This window comes from Somniosus microcephalus, chromosome 5 (genome assembly GCF_052327205.1).
Source record: "Somniosus microcephalus isolate GS21.2 chromosome 5, FLI_Smic_1.0, whole genome shotgun sequence".
Lineage (NCBI taxonomy): Eukaryota > Metazoa > Chordata > Chondrichthyes > Squaliformes > Somniosidae > Somniosus > Somniosus microcephalus.
In genome coordinates, this window is record NC_140991.1 from 62,944,370 (window position 1) to 62,965,351 (window position 20,982).

A 20,982-nucleotide genomic window follows, 5' to 3' on the forward strand; every position below is an offset into this window, starting at 1 on the left:
CCGGAACGCAGCAGGCCCCCAACACCGCCTCATCTGATACCCGCAGCGACACACCGACCCCTACGCTGGCATCCGTTACACTGGACCAAGCGAGACCGCACCAGCTGCCCAGTTCCACAATGGACATTAAGGTAAATGGCCACGATACAATCTGCCTTTTTGACTCTGGGAGCACGGAGAGCTTCATCCACCCTGACACGGTGCGGCGTTGCTCTCTCCCAGTCCTGCCTGCGCACCAGCGGATTTCTATGGCCTCCGAGTCCCAGTCGGTGGACATCGGCGGCTACTGCGTAGTGACACTCGTAGTAGACGGGACCGTGTACGATCATTTTAAACTTCTGGTCCTGCCCGACCTCTGCGCTGCCGTCCTGCTGGGGTTAGATTTTCAGTGCCACCTTAAAAGTGTTACGATGGCGTACGGTGGACCCCTACCCCCACTCACAGTCTGCAGCCAGCAGCTCCCAAATTGCCCGCCGCGCACCAGGTGCAACCTCTCCACACTCAGAGTCACCCCCCCACCACTGTTTGCTAACCTCACCCCCGACTGTAAGCCCATCGCCACAAAGAGCAGGCGATACAGTGCCGGGGACAGGGTTTTCATTAAAACCGAAGTGGAGCGGCTCCTGAAGGAAGGGATTATTGAGGGCAGCACCAGCCCCTGGCAAGCCCAGGTTGTGGTCGTTAAGACTGGCGAGAAGCAGCGCCTGGTCATCGACTACAGCCAGACAATAAATCGCTACACCCTGCTGGACGCCTACCCACTCCCCCGCATAGCTGATATGGTCAACCAGATCGCGCAGTACCGCGTCTTCTCGACCATTGACCTGAAATCAGCGTACCACCAGCTCCCTATCCGCCCTGAGGACCGCCAGTATACTGCCTTTGAGGCAAACGGCCGCCTCTACCACTTCCTTAGGGTTCCCTTTGGCGTCACCAGCGGGGTCTCCGTCTTCCAAAGGGAGATGGACCGGATGGTAGATCAAAATGCGTTGCAGGCCACTTTCCCATATCTGGACAATGTGACCATCTGCGGCCGTGACTTGCAGGACCATGATGCAAACCTCGAAAAATTCCTCCGCACCGCCCAACTCCTGAACCTGACGTATAACAAGGAGAAGTGCATATTCCGCACAAACCGCCTCGCCATCCTTGGCTGTGCTCTGGAACACGGAGTCATCGGCCCCGACCCCGACCGGATGCGTCCCCTTATGGAACTCCCACTGCCTCAAGGCCCTGAAGAGGTGCCTAGGGTTTTTCTCCTATTATGCCCAGTGGGTCCCCTACTATGCGGACAAGGCCCATCCGCTGATCAAGTCCACCTCTTTTCCCTTGACGGCAGAGGCCCGCTTAGCCTTCCACCGTATCAAGGAAGACATTGCCAAAGCCACCATGCACGCAGTGGACGAATCCATCCCCTTCCAGGTGGAAAGCGACGCGTCCGACTTTGCCCTGGCCGCTACCCTCAATCAGGCGGGGAGACCCGTGGCCTTCTTTTCACGAACCCTCCAAGGCCCGGAGACCAGACACTCCGCTGTTGAGAAGGAGGCCCAGGCGATTGTGGAGGCTGTGCGTCATTGGAGGCACTACCTGGCCGGAAAACGATTTACCCTGCTCACTGACCAACGTTCAGTTGCTTTTATGTTTAACAACAAGCAGAGGGGCAAAATCAAAAATGACAAGATCTTGAGGTGGAGAATCGAACTTTCCACCTACAATTACGAGATCTTGTACCGGCCCGGGAAGCTCAATGAACCCCCGGATGCGCTATCGCGTGGCACCTGCGCCAGCGCGCAGATCGATAGACTGCGGGCCCTCCACAATGACCTCTGCCACCCGGGGGTCACCAGGTTCTTCCACTTCATCAAGTCCCGCAACCTGCCTTACTCTATTGAGGAGGTCAGGACCATGACCAGGAACTGCCAAGTCTGCGCTGAGTGCAAACCGCACTTTTATAGACCAGACAGGGTCCACCTGATAAAAGCCACTCGCCCCTTCGAGCGCCTGAGCGTTGATTTTAAAGGGCCTCTCCCCTCCTCCGACCGCAATGTGTACTTCCTCAATATTATTGATGAGTACTCCCGTTTCCTGTTCGCCATCCCCTGCCCGGACATGACCAGTGCCACGGTCATTAAATGTCTGAACGACCTCTTCATCCTGTTCGGTTTCCCCAGCTACATCCATAGCGACCGGGGCTCATCGTTTATGAGCGACGAACTCCGTCAGTACCTGCTAATTAGGGGTATTGCCACAAGCAGGACCACCAGTTACAACCCCCGGGGGAACGGACAGGTGGAAAGAGAAAATGCGACAGTTTGGAAGGCCGCCCTGCTAGCCTTAAAGTCTAGGGGCCTTCCAACCTCCCGCTGGCAGGATGTGCTCCCCGATGCGCTCCACTCTATTCGGTCACTGCTCTGCACTGCCACTAACGCCACCCCTCATGAGAAAATGTTTGTCTTCCCAAGGAAGTCCACATCGGGGACATCGCTACCGCCATGGCTGACGTCCCCAGGGCCGGTCCTACTGAGAAGGCACGTGAGGACCCATAAAACGGACCCCCTGGTCGAGAGGGTCGACCTCCTCCACGCCAACCCCCAGTATGCTTACATTGCATACCCGGACGGGCGGGAGGACACAGTCTCCATAAGAGACCTTGCACCCTCGGGGGCCGCAGTAACTCACTACCACCCCCCCCCCACGATCCGATATCCAGCCCCAGCAGACGGCAGGCCTGGGCCCCGCGACCCGCTCGACATCTACGAGGACGACACGCCTGTGCCACAGCCCACGCAGGACTCGACGCCGGAAGCTCCACTACCCCTGCCGTCGCCACGCCGATCACAGCGGCAGACAAGACCTCCGGAGAGACTCCAATACACTAACTTTTAATACACTTCACCCCGCCGGACTCAATTTTAAACAAGGGGTGAATGTGGTAAACCACTGTTTGTATTCCACTGTGTACATGCCTGGACATGCCTCGGCTGACTCCTCCCACAAGTCCTAGTATAAAGGTGACTGCTCCCCAGCCCTTTGTATTTCTGGACCGGTCGACCACTCGAGGCAGACCTTCATTCTTTTGTTAATAAAAGCCTTTAGTTACTCTCTTAACTCTCAGTCTTTTATGAGTAATTGATAGCGCATCAGACCCCCAATGCTCCAACCCACTAGCAGCTATGTAATTTCCTGGGAGAGGCATAAAAACAGAAAAAAAATCTAGGCTGCTTCAGGGAAAATTGATCCTAGGAAATTTGTCTCTGACCCCTGAAGGTGATCACAGGAACATTTGGACCTAAGAACAGAAATGGCCCATTCAGCCACTCGAGCCAGTGCCACCATTTAATTAGATCTTGTCTGATCTGTATCTCAACTCCATTTGGCCTACTTTATTCCATATCCCTTGATACCTTTACCTATCAAAAATTTGTCGTTCAATCTTGAAAATTGCAATAGGCCCAGCATCCACAGCCTTCTAGGGGAGCGAGTTCCAGATTTCCACTACCATTTGTGTGGGTGTAATGAAATCTGTTTGTCTTGATCCTGTATTCGTTTTGCACTCATGTATATTACCCTCCCCCACTGTGTATAGTTTCACTTCCTCTTTCCCGACTACCCTGGGAGGTTCCAGGTCTTGGCTCCGCCCCTGACTTCTCTTACATGAAGATCCCAGGATCTGTATGACTCATTCCTGTGAACCAGTCGGCGTGTTGAGATGTTAGCTCTGATCTTAGTGATTAAAAGCCAACTTGTTTAAGTCTATAACTTCTAGTTTTGTGGTTATTGAAGGCCCATCAATTTTAATCACTAAAGAATACTAGGATGGATCGACTCCTAAAACCAGAGCGTCTGGACTTGGATCCACATTCTGCTGAAGCATCAAATCAATTTGGACACTGGCTCAAATGCTTCGAACTCTTCGCGGGGGCCTCATCCGCTAGCGAGGTAGATAAACTGAGTCTACTGACTACTCGCGTAAGTCATCGGATTTATTCGTTCATCCGGGACGCCACCTCTTACACGGAGGCCATCACTATCCTGAAGGCCCAATACCAGAGGCCGGTAAACGAAGTGTATGCCAGACATCTGCTGGCTACACGCAGGCAGCGACCAGAGGAATCAATGGACGATTTCTTACAGGGCCTAAAGGACCTGGTCCGGGACTGTAACTGCAAGGCCATGACGGCCAACGCGTACTCTGATGAATTGGTCCGCGATTCCTTCATCACGGGCCTCAAATCGAATTATATCCGGCAGAGACTGCTGGAGAAGGAGGTCCTGGACTTTAAAAAGGCAGTGGCCACTGCGCGATCACTGGACGTGGCCCAGAGAAACTCTGACTCTTATTCTTCCGGCCATGCGGCCCTCACCGCCTCGTGCGCGCCGAGGGGACCGCCATCTTGGAATCAGCCATCTTCCCCATCCAGGTCTCAGACCAGCTCTACGCCGCCGGAGTCCCCACGCAGAAGTTCACCCAGGAGACCTACTACAGCGGCAATGTCTCGAGGCCCGAAATGCTACTTCTGCGGCCAGGCCAAGCACCCCAGACAACGATGCCCAGCGAAGGACGCTACATGCTTCAAATGTAAGAAAAAGGGGCATTTTAGCAAAGTCTGCAGGGGGAATCCGATTTCCAACTCCGTCACCGCCTCGTGCATGCCGTGCGGGCCGCTATCTTGGGATCCGCCATCTTTTCCCGACTCAACGGCCGCCCAGGGCCCAACAGTGGCTTCGATCACGGTGGATCAATCCAGGCCACACCCGTTGACAAAATCCATGATGGACATACAGGTAAACGGGAATTTAACGAAATGTTTAATTGACAGTGGGAGTACCGAGAGTTTTATCCACCCTAGCCTGGTACGGCGGCACTCATTAACGGTAACCCCTACACGGAGCAGAATTGCTATGGCTGCTAAGCCCCACACTTCGGACATTTTGGGCTACTGTGTGGTAACACTGACTGTGAAAGGCACGGACTACAAGGATTTTAAACTCCTCGTGATGCCAGAACTCTGTGTTAATGTAATCTTGGGCCTGGACTTCCAGTGCCACCACGAAAGTGTCACGCTAGCATATGGCGGGTCCCAGCCGCCACTCACAGTCTGTGGCCTATCAACCTTAAAAATCAGCCCGCCCTCTTTATTCGCTAATCTCGCTCCGAACTGTAGGCCCATAGCGACCAAAAATAGACGGTACAGTCTGGAAGACAGACACTTTATCAAGGCGGAAGTGGACAGACTCCTGCGGGAAGGCATTATTGAATGCAGTACCAGCCCGTGGCGTGCCCAAGTAGTCATAGTTAAAAATAGCGAAAAGAAACGGATGGTAATTGACTACAGCCAGACTGTTAATATTTATACCCAGCTGGACGCCTACCCTTTACCCCGCATATCAGAAATGGTCAACCAGATTGCGCAATACCGAGTCTTCTCGACTATCGACCTCAAATCCGCGTATCACCAGCTCCCCATTAGAACGGAGGACCGCCCATCCACCGCCTTCGAGGCGAACGGGCGCCTCTACCATTTTCTCAGAGTGCCCTTCGGGGTAACAAATGGGGTCTCGGTCTTCCAACGTGAGATGGACCGCATGGTTGACGAGAATAAACTACAAGCTACCTACCCCTATCTGGACAATGTCACTATCTGCGGGCACAACCAGCAAGACCACAATCTAAATCTTGCGAGATTTTTAAAAACTGCCCTAAAGCTGAATCTAACCTACAGCGAAGACAAATGTGTCTTCAACACAACCCGTCTCTGTATCCTCGGCTGTGTGGTGGAAGATGGGGTAATTGGACCGGACCCTGACCGATTACACCCCCAAAAGGAACTGCCCCTGCCACACAATCCCAAAGCTTTAAAAAGGTGCCTGGGATTTTTTTTGTATTATGCCCAATGGGTGCCCAATTACTCTGATAAGGCCCGACCCCTCATTAAATCGACGTCCTTCCCACTATCAGCTGATGCTCGGGAGACTTTCACCAGTATTAAACAGGACATTGAAAGGGCTGCAGTGTGTGCAGTGGACGAATGCATTCCCTTTCAAGTCAAAAGCGATGCGTCAGACACTGCCTTAGCTGCGACCCTCAATCAGGCTGGGAGACCTGTGGCCTTCTTCTCCCGAACCCTTCAGGGACCTGAAATCAGGCACTCTTCTGTCGAGAAGGAGGCACAGGCTATAGTGGAGGCAGTGCGGCACTGGAGACACTACCTAGCCGGCAAACGTTTCACCCTGCTCACCGACCAGTGGTCGGTGGCTTTCATGTTTAATAACAAAGGGGGAAAATCAAGAATGACAAAATACTCAGGTGGAGGATCGAACTATCCACGTTCGACTATGATATTATGTACAGGCCGGGAGCCCTTAATGAACCCCCAGACGCCCTATCGCGGGGAATGTGTGCCAGCATTCATACGGACAAATTACAGGGTCTCCACAACGACCTCTGTCACCCAGGGGTCACCCGACTATACCATTTTATAAAGTCCCGCAATCTGCCCCACTCCATCGAGGAGGTCAGGGCAATGACCAGAGCCTGCCGCATCTGTGCGGAATGCAAGCCTCGTTTCTACAGGCCTGACCGTGCACACCTTATCAAAGCCACATGGCCATTCGAGCGCCTAAGTCTGGACTTCAAGGGACCCCTTCCCTCTGCCGACCGTAACGTATACTTTCTCAATATCATCGATGACTATTCCCGCTTCCCCTTCGCCATTCCCTGCCCAGACATGACCAGTGCCACGGTCATCAAGTGTCTCTGTAATCTATTCTGCATGTTTGGCATGCCGAACTACATACACAGCGATAGGGGGACGTCATTCATGAGTGACGAGCTGCGCCAGCTCTTGCTCTCGAAGGGGATAGCCACTAGCAGAACCACTAGCTACAACACCCGGGGTAATGGGCAAGTGGAAAGGGAGAATGCTACTATTTGGAAGGCTGTCACGTTAGCCTTAAAGTCAAAAGGCCTTCCGACCTCCCGCTGGCAGGAAGTCCTCCCAGACGTGCTCCACTCCATAAGGTCTCTGTTATGTACTGCCACTAACGCTACCCCTCACGAAAAGATGTTCGTTTTCCCCTGGAAATCCACCTCGGGCATATCTCTACCCGCGTGGCTGACGTCTCCGGGGACAGTACTATTGCGGAAGCACATGAGAGGCCATAAAACGGACCCCCTTGTGGAAAAGGGACAGCTCCTCCATGCAAACCCTCAGTACGCCTATATCGAATACTCTGACGGGCGAGAGGACACTGTTTCCGTAAAAGACCTCGCTCCCTCGGGGAGCGGAGAGAACGATGGGAGACTACCCGATGAAGACCTACACTACAAAGAGACAGGACGCCCAGAGGTATCAATACCCAACTTTAACCTGGAGGACACTGCAGATAACCTGGAAGACACTGCGGCGGCCCGGACAGCGGAAGAACCAGAATTCACTCCCCTAGAGGCACCCCAACCGGCTTTGCGCCGATCACTGAGAACTGCAAAACCTCCTGACAGACTCACTTATACCAACTTTTAAGAAACATCACCCCGATGGACTAAATCTATAGAAGGGATGAATGTAATGAAATCTGTCTTGAGCCTGTATTCGTTTTGCACTCATATTACCCTCCCCCACTGTGTATAGTTTCACTTCCTCTTTCCCGACTAACCTGGGAGGTTCCAGGTCTTGGCTCTTGGCTCCGCCCCTGACTTCTCTTAAATAAAGATCCCAGGATCTGTATGACTCATTCCTGTGAACCAGTCAGCGTGTTGAGATGTTAGCTCTGATCTTAGTGATTAAAAGCCAACTTGTTTAAGTCTATAACTTCTAGTTTTGTGGTTATTGAAGGCCCATCAGTGGGGAAAAAAACTACATGCTGATTTTACTCATAAGTGGCCTAGCTCTAATTTTAGATTACGCTGTCATGGATTCCCTCACCAGAGGAAATCGTTTCTCTGTATCTAGCCTATCAAATCCCTTCATAATTTTATTCACCTTGATTAGATTAGCCCTCAACCTTCTAAACTCAAGGGAATATAGGCCATGTTTATGCAATCTGTCATAATTTAACCTTTTAAGCTCTGCTATAATTCTGGTGAATCTACACTGTACCCCTTCCAAGGCCAGTATATCTTTCCCAAGGTTAGGTGCCCAAAATGAACACAGTACTCCAGATGGGTTTTTCTGCGCAACTGAAGCATCACCACCTCACTTTCTAATTCCAACCACCCTGAGCTAAAAGCCACCATTCCATTCGCATCTGGGGTTGGGAACATTTAGGAATCTTCAGTTAAAGATGAAATTACTAAGTATCTAGATTAAGGGAAAATAATGGGGCACATTTTGCGGTGGGTACGACGAGTATGCCGTCATACCGCCTTTGAAATATACCGCAAGTTTGGGATTTCAGCATGTGCTTGCGCATGCGTTGAATCCCAAACTTGCGATCTGTCATGGTGCACCTTGACACAGGATCCGCACCGACAGGGAAATACTCATTGCTGATGCAGAATTGGGCTAATTTCCCACCGACTGCCCAGCAATTACATCTGAACATTTTATGGTTAGTGAAAGCAGGCGCAGGATCCTGTTTCACAGTGAAAGGAACACATTTGTATTGAACATTGAGAGCAAGCAGCGGATATAGTTGTAAGCAATGCATCTTTTACCCTAAAATGTGCAAAATCTGCAAATTGTTCAGTAAGTTTAAATAAAATAGAAATGATACTGTTACCAGAAAACCACCCAAGAAACAAACTACTTGTACTGAACACATACTGCTTTTATTAATTAGTATTCTGCTCCAACAAGCCTTATTCAATTCCAGCGTCTTACGTACTGTTTGTAAATAATACGGAGCCATGGCAGACCGGGCACTTAAACATGCACGTGAAATGTTTAATTACATTTATTGCACAGATAGAAAATATCCACACGTTATAGAACTGTACATCAATATCTATGTGCAAGAAAGAAGAAATTGTGACAAGTACATGTACATAGCTGCACGTGAATTTCCTGTGTAGTAGGTGTGAAAACACAACTGTTTGCTGATGTATGAAATAAGTCCAACTACCAGTTTAATTAAAAGTTTCTAAAATGAAATTTAAATTCAGACTGCTTGTCCGACATCCAGTTCTGGATGAGCGAAAATTTTCTCCCATTAAATATTGGCAAGACCAAAGCCATTGTTTTCGGTCCCTGCCACAAACTCTGTTCCCTAGTCACTGACTCCATCCCTCTCCGTAACATCTGTCTGAGGCTGAACCACACTGTTCGCAACCTTGGTGTCATATTTGACCCTGAAATGAGCTTCCGACCACATGTACGCAGCATAACTAAGGCTGCCTATTTCCACCTCTGTAACATCGCCCATCTCAGCCCTTGCCTCAGCTCATCCGTTGCTGAAAGGTAAATCACGCTTGACTAATCTACTGGAATTTTTTGAGGATGTAACTGGTAGACTAGATAAGGGGGAACCAGTGGATGTGGTGTATTTGGACTTTCAGAAGGCTTTCGATAAGGTCCCGCATAAGAGATTGGCATGCAAAGTTAAAGCACATGGGATTGGGGGCAAGGTACTGACTTGGATAGAGAACTGGTTGGCAGACAGGAAGCAGAGAGTTGGAATAAACAGCTCTTTTTCCGAGTGGCAGGCAGTGACTAGTGGGGTACCGCAGGGATCGGTGCTAGGACCCCAGCTATTCACAATATATATAAATGATCTAGACAAGGGAACTAGATGCAATATCTCCAAGTTTACAGACGACACAAAACTGGGTGGGCGTGTGTGCTGTGAGGAGGATGCCGAGAAACTCCAGTATGATTTGGGCAGGTTGGGTGATTGGGCAGAAGCATGGCAGATGCTGTATGATGTGGATAAATGCGAGGTGATCCACTTTGGTGGCAAAAACAGGAAGGCTGATTATTATCTGAACGGCAATAGATTGGGAGAAGGGGAAGTGCAACGAGACCTGGGTGTCCTTGTGCACCAGTCGCTGAAGGTAAGCATGCAGGTGCAGCAGGCGGTTAAGAAGGCAAATGGTATGTTGGCCTTCATAGCTAGAGGATTCGCATACAGGAGCAAGGATGTCTTGCTGCAGTTGTACAGGGCCTTGGTGAGACCACACCTTGAGTATTGTGTGCAGTTTTGGTCGCCTTATCTGAGGAAGGATGTTCTTGCCATGGAGGGAGTGCAGCAAAGATTCACCAGACTGATACCTGGGATGGCAGGAATGACATATGAGGAGAGATTGGGTCGATTGGGCTTGTACTCGCTGGAGTTTAGAAGAATGAGAGGGGATCGCATTGAAACTTATAAAATTCTAACAGGACTTGAGAAAGAACTTTTTCACCCAGAGGGTGGTTGGAGTCTGGAACTCACTGCCTGAAAGGGTTGTGGAGGCAGAAACCCTCACAACATTTAAGAAGCATTTGGATGAGCATTTGAAATGCCATAGCATACAAGGCTACGGGCCAAATGCTGGAATATGGGATTAGATTAGACAGGGCTTGATGGCCGGCATGGACACGATGGGCCGAAGGGCCTCTATCTGTGCTGTATTACTCTATGACTCTATGACTCTATGACTAGACAGACTAGATGCAGGAAGGATGTTCCCGATGGCCTGGGAGTCCAGAACCAGGGGTCACAGTCTAAGGATAAGGGGTAAGCCATTTAGGACAGAGATGAGGAGGAATTTCTTCACCCAGAGAGTGGTGAGCCTGTGGAATTCTCTACCACAGAAGTCAGTGGAGGTCAATTCATTAAATATATTCAAGAAGGTGTTGGATATATTTCTTAAGGCTAAAGGGATCAAGGGATATGGGGAGAAGGCAGGGACAGGGTACTGAATTTGGATAACAACAGAAGAAGGGTTCGACCCGAAACGTCAACTCAAATTTCTCTCCATGGAAGTTGACTGACCTGCTCAGTTTTTCCAGCATTTTCTGTTGTTATTTCGGATTTCCAACATCTGCAGTATTTTGCTATCGTACTGAATTTGGATGATCAGCCATGATCTCATTGAATGGCGGAGCAGGCTCGAGGGGCCGAATGGCCTACTCCTGCTCCTATCTTCTATATTTCTATGAAACCCGCATCCATGCCTTTGTTACCTCCAGACTTGACTATTCCAACGCATTCCTGGCTGGCCTCCCACATTCTATCCTACGTAAACTTGAGGTCATCCAAAACTCGGCTGCCTGTGTCCTAACTCACACCAAGTCATCGTTCACCCATTACCCCTGTGCTCACTGACCTACATTGGCTCCTGGTTAAGCAGCTCCTTGATTTCAGAATTCTCATCCTTGTTTTCAAATACCTCCATGGCCTCGCTCTTCCCTATCTCTGCAATCTCCTTCAGCCCCACAACCCACCCCCCCGAGATATCTACGCTCCTCTAATTCTGCCCTCTAGAGCATCCCTGATTATAATCGCTCAACCATTGGTGCCCGTGCCTTCTATTGCCTAAGCCCTAAGCTTTGGAATTCCCTGCCTAAATCTCTCTGCCTCGCTTACCTCTCTTTCCTCCTTTTAAGACGCTCCTTAAAACCTGCCTTTTTGACCAACCTTTTGGTCACCTGCCCTAATTTCTCCTTATGTGGCTCAATGTCAAATTTTTTGTCGTCAAATACTCCTGTGAAGCGCCTTGGGATGTTTTACTACGTGAAAGGTGCTATATAAATACAAGTTGTTGTTGTAAATTAAATGCAAGAGACTAAAAGAAGTTTCTGTGCGTCTGGCTTAGTTTTGACAGATTTTGGGGGCATATCTTCCCTTACGCATCGGCTGTTGCTGCGCTCCTGAGCTCAGCAATGTTATACACTGCACACGACTCTGCAGCGCCCAACAGCAAATCTGCATGTGGGGCCTCGCATAAGTTATGTGCATATTCTTTTTAGAGGTTAGCGGCGTACTCTTCAGCTACACCGCTGACCGCAATTTTTTGGCCAATGAGAAACAGGTGACATGAATTTCAGAAGGGAAGATCATGCTTGACAAATCTGGTAGAATCCTTTGAAAATGCGATAGATTGGTGGATGTGGTGGACCTGGACCTTCACAAAGCCTTTGACAAAGTAAGAACATAAAAAATAGGAGCAGGAGTAGGCCGCTTGGCCCTTCGAGCCTGCTCCACCATTCAGTAAGATCACGGCTGATCTTCTACCTCATCTCCACTTTCCCGCACTATCCCCACATCCCTTGATTCCCTTAATATTGAAAAATCTATCAATCTCTATCTTGAATATACTCAACGACTGATCCTCCACAGCCCTCTGGGGTAGAGAATTCCAAATATTCACCACCCTCTGAGTGAAGAAATTTCTCCTCATCTCAGTGCTAAATGGCCGACCCCTTATTCTGAGACTGTGATCCCAGGTTCTCGACTCCCCAGCCAGGGGCAACATCCTCCATGCATCTACCCTGTCAAGCTCTAAGAATTTTGTATGTTTCAATGAGATCACCTCTCATTTTTCTAAACTCGTAGGACAATCCCCCCCATCCCAGAAACCAGTCTGGTGAACCTTTGTTGCACTCCCTCTATGGCAAGTATATCCTTCCTTAGGTAAGGAGACCAAAACGGTACACAATACTCCAGATGTGGTCTCACCAGGGCCCTATGTAGTTGCAGTAAGACGTCTTTACTCCTGTACTCAAATCCTCTTGATTCGTGTACAAGGATACCCAGGTCTCTCTGAATACCAGCATTTCCCAATCTCTCACCATTTAAAAAAATACTCTGCTTTTCTGTTTTACCTACCAAATTGGATAGCTTCACATTTCTCTACATTATATTCCATTTGCCATGTTCTAGCCCACTCACTTAGCTTGTCTATATCCCCTTGAAGCCTCCTTGCATCCTCCTCACAATTTACATTGCCACCCAGCTTTTTATCATCAGCAAACTTGGATATATTACATTTGGTCCCCTCATCCAAATCATTGATGTAGATTGTGAATAGCTGAGGCCCAAGCACTGATCCTTGCGGTACCCCATTAGTTACAGCCTGCCAACCCAAAAATGACCCGTTTATTCCTACTGTCCGTTTTCTGTCCGTTAGCCAGTCCTCAATCCATGCTAGTATATTACCCCCAATCCCATGAGCCCTAATTTTGTTTAATGACCTCTTGTGTGGCACCTTATCGAATGCCTTCTGAAAATCCAAATACACTACATCCACTGGTTCCCCCTTATCTATTCTGCTCGTTACAACCTCAAAAAATTCTAACAGATTTCTCAGACATGATTTCCCTTTCATAAATCCGTGTTGACTCTGCCCAATCTTCTTCTTATTTTCTAAGTGCCCTGTTATCACGTCCTTAATAATAGATTCTAGCATTTTCCCTACTACTGATGTCAGACTAACTGGTCTGTAGTTCACCGTTTTCTCTCTCCCTCCTTTCTTAAATAGTGGGGTTACATTTGCTACCTTCCAATCCGCGGGAACCATTCTAGAATCGCTGCAATTTTGGAAAATGGCAACCAATGCATCCACTATCTCTATAGCCAACTCTTTTAAAACCCGAGGATGTAGGCCATCAGGTCCAGGGAATTTATCGGCTTAGTCCCACTAATTTCTCCAGTGCTACTTTTTTACTAATGCTAATATCTTTCAGTTCCTCATTCTTGCTCGACCCTTGGTTGTCCACTATTTCTGGGAAATTTTTTGCGTCTTCCGTGAAGACAAACACAAAGTATTTGTTTAATTTCTCTGCCATTTCCTTATTCCCTGTTATTTCTCCTGTCTCAGCCTGTAAAGGACCCACATTTACTTTCGCTAATCTTTCCCTTTTTACATACCTATAGAGGCTTTTACAGTCTGTTTTTATGTCTCTCGCTAGTTTACACTCATATATTCTCTGTTCCCTTTTTTAAAATCAATTTCTTGGTCCTCCTTTGCTGAATTCTAAAATCCTCCCAATCCTCAGGCTTACTATTCTTTTTGGCTGCATTATAAGCCTCTTCCTTTGATTGAATACTATCTTTAACTTCTCTGGTTAGCCACGGTTGGACCACTTTTCCTGTGGGATTTTTGTGCCTTAAAGGAATGTATATTTGTTGTAAATTATGTATTAATTCTTTAGATGCTAGCCATTGCTCGTCCACTGTAGTTTGCTTTGTTTAGATTTAAGACCCTTGTTTCGGATTTAACTAAATCACTTTCAAACTCAATATAAAATTCTATCATATTATGGTCACTCTTCCCTAAAGGCCCCTTTACTACAAGGTTATTAATTAACCCTTTCTTGTTGCACAATACTAGATCTAAAATAGCCTGTTCCCTAGTTGGTTCCTCAACATACTGATCTAGAAAACTATCTTGCATACATTCCATGAATTCATCCTCCACACTATTACTGGAAATTTGGTTTGCCCAGTCTATATGTAGATTCAAGTCCCCCATGATTACTGTATTATCCTTGTTACAAGCGCCTCTCATTTCCTGATTTATACTCTGCCCTACATTACAACTGCTGTTTGGGGGCCTATAAACTACTCCCATCAATGTTTTATGCCCATTGCTGTATTCTTAGCTCCACCCAAACTGATTCTACTTCTTGATTTTCAGAGCTAAGATCCTTTCTCTCTACTGTCTTTATCCCATCCTTTATTATCATGGCTACCCCTCCTCCTTTTCCATTTTGCCTATTTCTTCTAAAAGTTATGTATCCTGGAATATTTAGTTCCCAACCGTGGCCACTTAGCAACCACGTCTCCGTTATGGCTATTAGATCAAGCCTGTTAATTTCTATCTGCGCTATTAAATCATCTATTTTGTTGCCAATGCTTCGCACATTCAGATATAGTGCCTTTAGCTTTGACTTATTTCTCTTTTTCCCTGATGTCACCTTAGTCACTGATGCCTTATTACCTTTGTTACTCTCGCTGTCCCTCTGCTCTAGAGCCTTGACATTTCTCTCGCTGCTTTTAAATTTACTCTTTCCTCAGTCCTTCCACCATCTCTCTCTCTCCCCCCCCCCCCCCCCCCCCCCCCCACCCTTCATTAGTTTAAAGCCCTGTCTACTGACCTAGTTATTAGGTTCGCCAGGACACTGGTCCCAGCCCGATTCATGTGGAGCCCATCCCGACGGAACAGCTTCCTCTTTCCCCAGTACTGGTGCCAGTGCCCCATGAACCGAAACCCCTTCCTCCCGCAGCACTCTTTGAGCCACGCATTTAAACCTCTAATCTGTTTGTCCCTATGTCAATTTGCGCATGGCTCAGGTAACAATCCAGAGATTATTACCTTTTGAGGTTTTGCTTTTTAATTTGGATCCTAGCTCCTCAAACTCCCTCAGCAGAACCTCATTCCTAGTTCTACCTATGTCGTTGGTTCATACGTGGGCCATGACAACTGGATCCTCCCCCTCCCACACCAAGTTCTTCTCCAGCTGTGAGGAGATGTCTTTAACCCAGGCACCGGGCAGGCAACACAACCTTCGGAACTCTCGGTCGCGGCTGCCGAGATCAGTATCTATCCTCCTGATTATACTGTCACCTATCACAACTACATTCCCTTTCACTCCCCCCACTTGAATGGCCCCTTGCACCATGGTGCCATGGTCAGCCTGCTCATCCATCCACCAGGCTTTTCCCTCATCCACACAGACAGCAAGAACCTCATACCTGTTGGACAATGACAAAGGCTAAGGCTCCTCCAGCACTGCACCTGGGGTCCCCTTACCTGCCTGAGTTGCAGACACACCGTCCTGTCCCTGAACACTAACCAGACCTGTACCACTACCTAACCTAAGGGGTGTGACTGCCTCCTTGATCAAAATGTCCCCATCCCTTATGCCCTGCAATGTTTGCACCTCAGACTCCAGCTCCAGAACTCTGAGCTGAAGTTCCTCAAGATGCAGGCACCTACTGCAAACGTGGTTGTCCAGGATCACAATGCTCTCCACAAACTCCCACATGCTGCACTTGTGGCACACCGCTTGCACAGCCATCTGTATATGACCTTGATTAATTTAATTACATTTAATTAAATTTGTAATTAGGTAACTTAGTTTACACTGTAGTTTCCTGACTACTTACTTGATCTAGATTAAGTTAAGGATACTGAAATTAAATATCTACCTGTAACACACAGCACTACAAGTAGTGTAGGCAAAAATCAACAACTTCCCTCTCTTCAAATTCCCACACTTTCCAAATTCCCAATCAAAGCACTCTGTTCAAGTCCACTCTGTTTAATCCCGCTCTGTGCAGACCACACAGGAAACTAATGGAGAAGGTGTGGAATTAAACAGTAGTAAATTGAATTGAAAACTGGTTAGAAGGGGGGAAACTCAGAATAAGAGTTCAGGGCAGTTTCTCAGTGGTTGAAAGTTAGATGCGTTGTCCCACAAGGTGCTGTTCTGGGACTACTTCTGGTCACTGTGTGCGTGAATGATTTGGATAAAGTGTTAGATTGGTGGCTAAAGTTACTGCAATAGGCATAGTAAATAATTCTGAGGACCGAAGGAAGCTGTAAGAGGAATATTGATGAGATAGTGGAATGGGCAAAAAAAAAGTGACAGCTGGAATTAAATGTCAGTAAGTATGCTGTGGCTTAAAACAAAAAGTAGTATTTATACTTTGAATTGGGGGAAGGTTGAGACTGGAAGAGCTAAGGCTTGCGAGACATTAAAAGCAGCAACTCAAGCGGCTAAGGGCATTAAAATAAAAAGCTAATTGAATACTGAATATCTCGGCAGCACGGTGGCATAGTGGTTAGCACTGTTGCCTCACAGCGCCAGAGACCCGGGTTCGAATCCGGCCTCGGGCGACTGTCTGTGTGGAGTTTGCACATTCTCCCCGTGTTTGCGTGGGTTTTCTCCGGGTGCTCCGGTTTCCTCCCACAGTCCAAAGATGTGCGGGTTAGGTTGATTGGCTATGATAAATTGACCCTTGGTGTTAGGGGGATTAAATACGTGGGGTTACAGGGATAGGGTGGGATATGTGTTGGTGTAGGGGTTACGGGGATCGGGTGGGATATGTGTCGGTGCAGGCTCGATGGGCTGAAATGGCCTCTCTGCACTGTGGGGTTTCTGTGATTCTGTGGGTTTTATGGCAAATGGTATAGAATATAAAAGTCAAGCTGTAATGCTAACTTGATATAAAACCTTGGTAAGAGTACTGTATGCAGTTTCGCGCTTTATAGTACACGAAGGATTTTGAGACAATAGACAACTACCGTGCAGATTCATTAGGATGCTTCCTGGTGTGAAGAATTACAAATATGAAGAAAATGGGATAAATGAGCTTTGTTTTAATTAGAATAGAGGAAATTAAGGGGTGATTTGATAAAGGTGTTTAAAATTATTATGGGATGGGACAGAGTGGATAGAACCAGGCTGTTTTCAGTGATTGAGAGATCTAAAGAGATCTAGAGAAAGTGGGATTAGGATGGATAGCTCTTTTTCGGCCGGCAAAGACACAATGGGTTGAATGGCCTTCTGTGCTGTGAATTTCTATGATTCTAGAGAGGTCGAACTTTTTTACATCGAATGTTGGGAGGCTGTGGAATGCACCACGAGAGTTAGTGATCGAAACATAGATGGTAACATTTAAGAATAGATTATAGGTGGTTGGAGGCAAGGGGCATTTGGGAACAGAGTGAACACGTGATTAGTACTATCACTTGCATGAAGGTTAAGCCGTAGAGCACTGAATGGTTGGGCCGAAAGGCCTGCTTACATGTCGTAATTTCTATATAATTCTGTCAAAGAAGTGTTTACACAGTCCATTCTTGGAAACTTTAATTTCATGAGAACTTTTTAACATTGGCAGAAAACTGACTGGCTGAAATATCGCCAACATTCCAATGCAGCTGAGTGGCGCACACACGTAGAACTTTGTTTCTCTGAGCAGAGGGCATTGAAGAGACTGCGTTCTAAATCGGTAACCACAATGCTACCATACCTCATACCCTTGTTTCTTGAGTATTATCAGACCTGTGTCATTCTCTCATCTGACTAACTCTTTGGCCCCTATAATAACTCTGAGGCGCATTCAAGGCGGTGGGGTGGGGGGTGCGGCGGAGGGGTGCGAAATCAAGTGGAAACCCCAGAAAAACTTTCAACTCATTCGTCTGTGGTATTTTAACGCAGCCACCAAATCATAGTCTTACTTCAGGGTTTGGCATCGAATGTGTGGCAGCAGATGTGGAGCGGACCCCCATGACGCAATCTCAACTGCAGTATTTAAAGGGCCAATCCAAAGATGGAATTTGGAGAAGTTAGGAGATTGAACAGAGGATTCGAGTACAGGAGCAAAGATGTCTTGCTGCAGTTGTACAGGGCCTTGGTGAGACCACACCTTGAGTATTGTGTGCAGTTTTGGTCGCCTTATCTGAGGAAGGATGTCCTTGCCATGGAGGGAGTGCAGCAAAGATTCACCAGACTGATACCTGGGATGGCAGGAATGACGTATGAGGAGAGATTGGGTTGATTGGGCTTATATTCGCTGGAGTTTAGAAGAATGAGAGGGGATCTCATTGAAACTTATAAAATTCTAACAGGACTAGACAGACTAGATGCAGGAAGGATGTTCCCGATGGCGGGGGAGTCCAGAACCAGGGGTCACAGTCTAAAGATGAGGGGTAAGCCATTTAGGACAGAGATAAGGAGGATTTTCTTCACCCAGAGAGTGGTGAACCTGTGGAATTCTCTACCACACAAGGCAGTTGAGGCCAATTCATTAAATATATTCAAGAAGGAGTTAGATATATTTCTTAAGGCTAAAGGGATCAAGGGATATGGGGAGAAAGCAGGGACAGGGTACTGAGTTTGGATGATCAGCCATGATCTCATTAAATGGCGGAGCAGGCTTGAGGGGCCGAACTCCTGCTCCTATCTTCTATGTTTCTATGTGTCTCTGTACACAAATCACTAAAAGCTATTGCACAAAGGTACAAAAAATAATTAAAAAGGCTAATGGAATGTTGGCCTTTATCTCAAGGCAGTTGGATTTCAGAAGTGAGGAAGTGAAGCCTTGAGCCTCCAGACCCTATCTGGAGTGCCATGTTCAGTTTTGGACATTGAACCTCAGGAAAGATATGCTTGTCTTGGAAGAGGTACAGCACACATTCACTAGAATGATACCAGGGTTTAAAGGGTTCAATTATGAGGACAGGTTGCATAAACTTGGCTTGTATTCCCATGAGTTTAAAAAGTTGTAGGCTTATCTAATCGAGTTGTTTAATATAATAAAGGGATTCGATATGGTACAGAGCAAATATATCCTCTAGGCCACTTAGGAGTAAAACCAGGAAGCACTTTTTACACACAAAGGGTAGTAGAAATCTGGAAGACTCCCCACAAAACCCTGTGGATGCTGGGTCAATTGAAATTCTTGAGATTGACTGATTTTTTGTTAGGTAAGATTATCAAGGGATCTGGAGCAACGGCGGGTAAATGGAGTTGATTACATAGGATAAAGGCACAGAAACAGCCCATTCGGCCCAATCAGTTTATGCTGCACTCAAGCCTCCTCCCGTCTTTCCTCATCTAAATCTATTAGCGTAACCCTCTATTCCCTTCGCCCTCAAATGCTTGTCCAGCCACCCCTTAAATGCATCTATATTATTTGCTTCAACCACTCCCTGTGGTAGCGAGTTCCACATTCTCATCACTCTTTGGATAAAGAAGTTTCTTCTGAATTCCCTATTGGCTTTCTTGGTGACGATCTTATATTGATGGCCTCTGGTTATGCTCGTCCCCACAAGTGGAAACATTCTCCCTCTATCCATTCTATTAAAACCTTTCATAATTTTAAAGACCTCTATTAAGTCACCCCACAGCCTTTTTTCAAGAGAAAAGAGACCCAGCCTGTTCATCCTTTCCTGATATGTATTCCCTTGCATTTCTGGTACCATCCTTGTAAATCTTCTCTGCACCCACTCCAGTATTTCTATATCCTTTTTATAATATGGCGACCAGAACTGTACGCAATACTCTGTGTGGTCTAATCAAGGGTCGATACAGGTTTAGCATAACTCCCCTACTTTTCAATTCTATCACTCTAGAAATAAACCCTCGTGCTCTGTTTGCTTTTTATGTGGCCTTGCTAACCTTTGTCGCAACCTTGTGATTTGTGTATTTGTACACAGATCCCTTTGTTCCTCTACCCCACCTAGACTCGCACCCTCCAAGTGATGTGTCCTCCCTATTCTTCCGACCAAAATGTAATACCTCACATTTATCTGTGTTGCACTTCATTTGCCAATTATTTGCCCATTCTGCAAGTTTATTAATGTCCTCCTGTAATTTGTTTCCATTCTCCTCAGTATTGACTATACCCCCCCCGCAATTTGATGATATCCACAAATTTAGAAGTTGTGTTTTTGATTCCGAAGCCTAAATCGTTGATGTAAATTGTGAACAGCAGTGCTACAGATCAGGTATGATCTAATTGAATAAAGGAAGCGGCTCGAGGGCCTGAACGGCCTACTCATGTTCCTGTGTATTGGAGATAATTGACATTTGCGCAAAATCCAATTTTAGCAAGATTTATTACATTAAATGTGTTTGGAAAAAATAATAGTGCCATATGTGGAGTTAGAAAAATAATGGCCATAAAATTACGGTGCTTCCCTTCAGAATGGCCCCACAAGTTCCAGGTTTGCAAAAACCCAGAACTAGCGATGTGTTAGTTTCGTTTAGACAGATCCACCGCATCTGCTACAAAATCACTCGCTGTCGCAGAGTTGGGCTATTTGCGCAACTACTCCCCAGCGAATGCCCACCGATCCCTTATGCCTGATAAAAGGAGGCATAAGGCCTTTTACCAGCATATGGGTTAAAATAAATATTAAAATAAAATTTTAAAATTATTTAAACATACACATACATACATTTGAAATTAGTTTAGGTAAATTTTGGCCCGTTTTAAAACATTTAAATTTATTTTTCAAATTTTTTTTTATTTTAAATACTTAATTAAATGGTCTTTCAATTCATTTTGATCGTGTTGTAGCGGTTCGTGTTGATCGCCACTAAATAA

General features: G+C 46.9%; 1 protein-coding gene across 6 annotated transcripts in view; it reads left to right on the forward strand.

The window, feature by feature from the left end:
* mpp7a (MAGUK p55 scaffold protein 7a) overlaps window positions 1–20,982 on the forward strand; it is a 550,968-nt gene that overhangs the window by 387,421 nt on the left and 142,565 nt on the right. The window contains exon 1 of one of the 6 annotated variants that reach the window (XM_085987691.1): window positions 20,280–20,380. The exons of the other annotated variants lie outside the window; for them this stretch is intronic. The gene's annotated coding sequence lies outside the window, so the exon portion shown is untranslated. Of the gene's footprint in view, window positions 1–20,279; window positions 20,381–20,982 lie in introns of those variants that run through there. 6 annotated transcript variants of the gene reach the window in all.